Source organism: Sturnira hondurensis, unplaced genomic scaffold (assembly GCF_014824575.4).
Source record: "Sturnira hondurensis isolate 20B ecotype Veracruz unplaced genomic scaffold, ASM1482457v3 Scaffold0004136, whole genome shotgun sequence".
Lineage (NCBI taxonomy): Eukaryota > Metazoa > Chordata > Mammalia > Chiroptera > Phyllostomidae > Sturnira > Sturnira hondurensis.
Window position 1 is genome coordinate 50276127 of NW_028076767.1, and position 7552 is coordinate 50283678.

The following is a 7552-nucleotide window of genomic DNA, read 5'->3' on the forward strand; positions in this document are numbered from 1 at the left end:
GATAGCATTTATTCTTTCCTAGTTTTCTGGCATCTTTCAGTTTCTACCAATATTCAGCAGTATATGTTTAGCAAGCTCATCTGCAAGTCATTTCAATATTTTGGAGAGTAACTGTAACATTTCTTTAGAAAATGAACACATTTCTCAGAAATAAAAGCAAACTGGAGTTAAATTTTAGTTCACAAATAGGTAAGAGTGCCAAACCTTTGAAAAAATACATAAAATTTTGGCAGAAAAAAATACTGTTGACCAAATTGCAGAAATATACTAGAAACAGACACAACCTCAGTTCCACAAGTGAGTACTTTGAATGAAAGTTTCTAAAGGAGATTCTGGCAATTTCTTATTCTTTCAGCTGTGCTTTCTTGGCAGGAAGGAGCGGGGGTGCAGGTTGCTGCTGGGAGAAGCAAGGTCTGTGACTTGTGGGAAGCTACAGCATTTGACATGGTTAACAGTAAGGTGGAAGGGATCCCTTCCTTTAACCCGATGAGAGAGAGTTCAGGAGATAAACTTTAAAGATAAGGGCACATGTAGAAAAAACTTTCTGGGAGCTGATTTTGTAGCTGTGGACACATTGCTGTGTGGCATGTGTGTGTAACAAGTATGTGTTTGTGTGTAAGGTGACTGCATGTGTGCATTGTAGGAAGTAGTGAGGGACACAATGTGCCTCATCATTATGTCTCACCAAACTGGTGTCTATGAACTTTAATTTTGCTTTTTCTCCCTCCCCTAATGGTTCTCCTTACCAGTTCATTACAAAGTAGAGGTGCCATCTAGAAATGAAGGGACTTCCTTGCAGTGCCAGAGCATACCCTGAACAAACAAGGAGAAACCTTTCCTAAAAGAGAATGGGTAGAGCCACACGGCACATTAGGAACAAGGCAGAGAAAAACTGTCACCCGTAGCTGGCTACTGGAACAGAAGTTGTAATAAATACAGAGAATGAAAATGCATTTCCACTTTTCCATCTCACTATAAGTGACTAGAAAAGTACATTTTTTAATGTATATTAACAACTTGCAGACAAAAAACATCAGGCAGCACCAGATTGAGATTCCTGAGAGGAGGGAAACAAGGTAAGGTTTATGATCACTCCAGTCTACCACCTGGAGCCAGGGTTCAGGCCAAAGCACAAGAAACTGCAATAAAGCCTGGAGTGGGGGCAGTGAGTTGAGAGACAGTTATCAGAGCTCAGGAAGGTCAAGAATGAGATTTTACAGAGCAGAATAGTGGAGTGGTAGAAATAAACAGGAAAGAGCTTGGGAGTCTGCGGGAGAATCTCCTTAAGGCTTTGGCTGATTTGCCCATTTGTGGGGAAAAAAACAGTCCCTGAGTCTGGGAAAATAACCACTGAAAGCTAGTGCGAAAGCAATTGGTTTAACAATTGCCAGAGTTCAAACATAGGTAGAGATAGTTTTATGCCAACCAACCAAAGTGGAAAAACCTTAAAACACACAAGACAAAGGGCAGAGTTTGTAGAAAGGTCACATTAAATAGTAGAGCTAAGTTAGCTCCTCAGAAAAGTTGCTCTGGTCGTGCTGACAAAACGTAAAAGTAAACCTCGAAGGGATCCTGCTCATCTCCGAGTGCTTACCTGTGTGCAGGACGAAATCCAACACTCAACAATGAAAAATCCATCCTTTGGCACACAGATACCAAAATGATCAGGTGTGCAAAAAAAAAAAACAGGAAAATATGATGAGGAGAAAGTAAATAAAAATAAACAGCTCCCAAAACAACAGACATGATACAATTACTAGACCACAACCTAAACAAAAGCTGTTATACATTATATAAATATGCTTAAAATGTGAAAAACAACATAAGCATATACTGGAAAGAGGCCTGAAAGTTATATAAACCTTCTAACTATAAAAAATTCACTACCTGAAGTGAAAAATGCACTGCATGGGGGTAAAATAGATTAGAAACTAGACAAAAAATGGTCAGTGAGCTAAAGACATATGAACAGAGCAATTAAAAAAGCACAAAGAAAAATGGGAATAAAAAATAAACAGGGCATCAATAAGCTTTGTGACAATATCAGTCAGTAGAACAAATACATAAAGCACAAAAGGAAGAGAACAGGAAACGAGCACAAAATGTTTAAAGATATAATAAGTAAAATGTTTTCAAATTTGTTAACTACTATGGAAGCCTACTGATCCTAGATTCTCAATCGACCCCAAGCCAAATAAGTAAACAGATGGTAGCTAGATGATAGGGGGATGGTAGATAGACAGAGAGATTAGATACATAGATAGATAGATCTATACAAATGCACATTAATATTAAATTATGAAAATTGGTCATAAAGAGAAAACCTTAAAAAAGTTGGAGGAAAAATATATAAGAAGTTGGAGGAAAAATATATATTCATCATTATCTTCAAAAATTTTCTGTAGAAATTTAACAAGTATGAAACTTTCGTTCTTATATAATGATATAATGATACCAGGTAAAACCTTGGGAATAATAAATATGTGAACAAATGCAGACAATTTTTTCAATTTTTAAATTTCTTCCAAATATACCTAATGTTTAAAGCAAAGTGACCATGTATCTTGAAGTTTATATCATTTGACAAAATAAAATGTAGGATAATATCATTAAATATGGGAGACAGAAATAGAAGAATACTATTGTAAGCTTCTTATGCTTTATGTGAACTAGTAAAATATTATTTGAATGTAGATTGTGATAAGTTAAATTCTAAAGAAAATACTAAAAATAATTTAAGTGCAATAGCTAAGGGGCCAATACTAGAGATGAAAAGAAAATCATGAAATGTACTCAATCCCAAAGAAGTCAAGAAAGGAGGAATAAAGAAAAATGGGTAAAGTACAAAATAATGATAACTAAACCATATCAATAATTACATTAATTGTAAATGGTTTAACCACTGAAGGGCAGAAATTGTCAGATTTTTTTTTTACATCAAGATTCTACTACATATTATCTAAATGAGTAATTACACTAAACAAAGTTTACAGACTTTGTTACTCCAGCTTTCTTGAAATTTCCCCAGGTTAGTGAATGATTAATTAAACCTTCAAGTTAAAATACAAGCATGGTCAAGGAGAAGGAGGTTCAAAGTGTTGTTTATTAACGACACAGGGGACACAAGATTTAGTCTCTAAATTGTTTAGTAAATAGTATTATGCATGAATATATGTGTACTTAATGACGAAAATAAAGAAAAACTGATAAAAATAGGCAGTTGGAGGCTTACAAAAATCTGCAACTAAATAGAATAGCATAGTATGTGAAAGATAGGGATATAGCTTATCTTTAATTTTTTATGGAACCACAATATACATGTAGAAAAGTATGTATGTGTAGTCATTTTTCACCATTTATGTGAAACTGATTATTTTTATAGGCAGAAACTACTTTCATTCCAAAGTAAATAAATAATATATGAACTTTAAGAGATGATGGATGAAATATTAGCTGATAAGAAAATACATTAAAAGGAAAAGAAAGTTCAGGAACTAATGTCAAAATTCAAGGAAACTACTTCCAGTCTCTGGTTCCACATGTAAGGAGCTTAGAAATTGCAACTCTGCCCGAATAAGTAAAAAGTTGCACAGAGGGAAAAATTAACAATTATTCTTAAATCCATAAGAGGGGGTAGAATATGGGGCAAATCACTTCCCACAAGGATGGAAAGACAGGCAAACACGGGGCTCCATGGCTTACCTGAGCAGAGATCCTGGAGCTGAATTTTCCATGGGAGCCAGCTGCGGGGTGGAAGTAGAAAGATCAGAAATGGAATTAATGAATGCCTGGAGGGTGAAAAACTCCAGGGAATTCCAGTGTTAGGAGGACCCTACACTTTTGTGGCCTTTATATCCAGGAGCTTGACAAGGTAATCACCGTATAAATTGGAGGGGGGAAAAGAGCTGGACAAACTCACGTTTCAGGCAGGGAGAGAGGAAAAGGAACCATTCTGAAACAGGTCACAGCACTCTCTCTGTTCTTAACAAAGCCTGCCCTCAGGAGAAACTAGTTAACCAGAGCCCAACCTGCTGGCAGTATTATGAGAGCCTAACCTACCTGACTCTGTGCACATCCTTTTTTTTTTTCTCTTTACAAAATCAGGGACTTCTAGATGACATGGTCACTTTCAGCCTTTAATTTTCATCACTTCTCTAATCGATTCTTCGTTGCTGTTGGGATTCTAAGGTGGAAGGTGATTCGTTCAGGAGTATGGAACTCTCATAAATGGGAGGAGTGTTCCTGTGAAAGAGACCCCACATGCTCCCTCGCCTGGTTCACCATGTGTGGACACGTGGAGCAGTCTGTTACCTGGGAGACGGCCGCCATGCAACCATGTTGGCACCTGGGTCTCAGACTTCTGGCCTTCTAAGCTATAAGGAGTAAATTTCTGTTGCTTATAAGACTATGGGATTTTATTATTGCAGCCCCAAAGATAAGTACATTCAATAAAACACCTTTTCTCATCACTTTCTATGTTTCCTGACAGATCTAACCAATGCTTAGCATTTAGGTGGTTGGATATTTATATAATTAAAGAAGGTATATGAATATAGTTCATATAGCTAAGTTCATCTTCACCACTACATTAAAATAGTCATTTCATATTATGATTTGTGCCTTTCAGTCTAAGCAATTAGAAAAAGAACTATGGTGAAAAATTGGGTTTGCACTAAGATGATGCTTTTATTATTATAGTAAAAGTATATTAACCAGTTAGGTTAGCATATCTGAAATTTCTGAGATTTTTAAAAAACTCACTGGACTTCTAAAAGCTGAAAGGAACTTTCATTTAAAACCAATGGTACACTCTATTTTTCTGGAACAGTACCATCACAATTGTAATTATAGTAATCTTCTTTATTGGCAATTGTGCATTCCCCAGTTTTAGTTCGAGGGTCAGATGCAATGCAGAAATATTGAGAAAGTCCAGAAATAAAAGAATCCATAACTTCTAAATTGTGTGCTGTCTGTAGTGGCGTGATGACTTACTCTGTTCAACTGGGATGCAAGTCATGCCCTTGTCCACCGTTCCCATGCTATACACACTGCCTACCTGTTAGTCTCTGAGTACCTGCTGGTTACCAGATTCACTGTCATGGTATCACAGTGCTTATGCTTCATGGAACCTTTCTTCTATTAATTAAGGGCCTCAAAGTGCAAAAGCAGTGATGCTGGCAACTGGGATATGCCACAGAGAAGCCATGAGGTAATGTATGTATAGGACTAAAAACAATAGACATAGAGTTGGCACCATTTGTAGTCTCAGGTCTGTGACATTGTTCCTATGGCCAGAAGGTTTAATCTAGTCACTATTCCCAGTATTTACTGTTACTGTTATTACAGATATTGACCAGAACTCTTCTTCTTAAAATACCAGTAGGGTACATATTCACCAATTATGGCTTTCCTAGAGCTTCTGCACAAGTGAATTCAATATTTTATTTATATTTTCCTTCCTCAACCAAATGCTTACATTAAAAACGTATATATGTAAGTAAATATGAATAGTGGCACTCTTGTGAATGATTCTATGATGAAAAGCTCGTATGGCAGAAGAATTTTGGTCAGAAAACACATTTTACAAGTAAGATTCTAAGGGGTTATTTTAAACAACAGTGAGGGGAAAAAATTATTCCAAACAGATGAAAAATACCTCTTCAATGTCCCTCTAATGGATGTACTTTAAAGAAAGCCAAAGGGAATTTTAAACTCCACATACATTTTATGAACATTCAAATGAATATCTGTGACTAATCTCAAGTGCATTTGAATAAAAAATAGAACAATTTTGATGTTCCAAGTTGAATTATTAAGTAACAATATTCAGTTATCAGATAGTTAATTAAGTGGAACTGACTGTATTCATTAAAATATTTGTTCCAAACAAATGTATTTAACATTCTGATATTATGCAGAATAGGTGACAATTGCATATCTCCATGGAGATCAATAATGGGATTCAGATCATTGTGTAAAGACTCTGCAAGTTTTTAATGCAGAGAGAATGTCATTATTATTTCTCTCTTAATGATGGTCATTATGCGCAAACACTGATTGAATTCCATTTGTTACCTGCATTTGAGCTGAGAGGAATAATTACAATTTAAGTGACTCCATTAAAATTCATAAAAGAATATGAATGCAAAAATTATACTTGAAACTGACAAAATATACTTTGAGGATATAAATTGTGTTTTCTGATAGGTCTCTTAAAAGTATTAAAAATAGCTTCATTTTAATAAGATGACATGGAAAGATCGTGTGTTATCCTCACCTTTATGTTAATTTTAATGCTGCAATCGATGACTGATAATAAAGAGTAAAAAAAATTAACTTTTAGAAAAATAAAATCAATTAAATAGTATGCCAGTTATTAGACACACTTTTGAGGGTTCGGTCATACTCATTCTTTTTTTGAAAAATGTTTTTAGTTGTGTATGATATTAAAATTACATTCTATCATTCCATATATTGGTGATATCAGCTACACTGTTGCTGGCTAATAGGTCCAAGGTTTGGGCTGATGTAAATTATGTGTGGTGTGTTCTCTCTCATTTGTTTGGCATATATTTCTTTTGATCAGCTATGCACTGCTCAGCATTTGTGATTTCAGGTGCTAATAGTTGTTACTTTATGGGCCACACCAACCCAGAGTTTTCAGTTGATTAAGCTGCTTTTTTTTCTCATAATGAAGTGAAACAATACTAAAATGCCATAGAGGATGCCATTGAGCCTTAAAAGTCTTGCCTTTTACTGGCCAGAGTGAGTTTTCTAAGTCTGACGAGAAAAGTTTTGTATTTAATGCTGCAAAAGCCACAGAAGAAATAATAGCATGGAGCTGCAAGGCATTTAGTCTCTCATCAAACTTGGAGAATATCCAAAGAGAGAAATGATGCTTCTTTTTTCTATACCAGACACTTTTCTTTAGCTGTAAGTCACCACTTCAAGCTGTGGTGTCATGGTTTTAAAGTGTTTGCATTACAAAAGTGTATATTTTTACAAAAGAAAGAGACCAAGGAAGAGACCAAGGAAGTCATACAGTTTTTGCCTGTTGAAGTCTTTATATCTTATTAAATTCATTTTCTTCATTTTACAGATGAGAAAACCAAGACCTGTAGAGTTCAGATTCATGGCAATTAAGTGCAACGTTCTTTATTAGTAGCATGTTGGGGCACAACTGACAATATACTCATACATATTCATTAGCTTTTGCTTTCTTTTGCCAACACATATGGAATTTTTTTAAAACTTCATTTTTTTTGAAGAAAAATCATGTTCATGACTATGGTTATTATAAATAATTGACTGTAAATGTAACAAAATGATCTGTGCCACAATAAAAAATTATAAATTATATTCCTCTACATGTATAAATATTTTAGACTATTGTGATATATCAGTAATTTCCTTGAGTATCCATGTTCCCAATCTTGCTAGTTGATCACTTGGAGGTGAAATGCAGAGATTAGAATTATACTGGACAGTGTCAGCTCACTGGCTATAGCACTTGGCAGTTTTCCATGAGATTCTGATTCCCGTGAATCGGGAG

The 7552-nt window shown here is 35.2% G+C and overlaps 1 long non-coding RNA gene across 1 annotated transcript in view; it reads left to right on the top strand.

Annotated features, from left to right (window-relative positions):
• Positions 1–249: 249 nt before the first annotated feature.
• LOC118985771 (uncharacterized) overlaps positions 250–7552 on the top strand; it is an 11002-nt gene continuing 3699 nt past the window's right edge. The window contains exon 1 of the long non-coding RNA XR_005066194.1: positions 250–297. This is a non-coding gene — a long non-coding RNA (uncharacterized LOC118985771). The remainder of the gene's footprint in view (positions 298–7552) is intronic.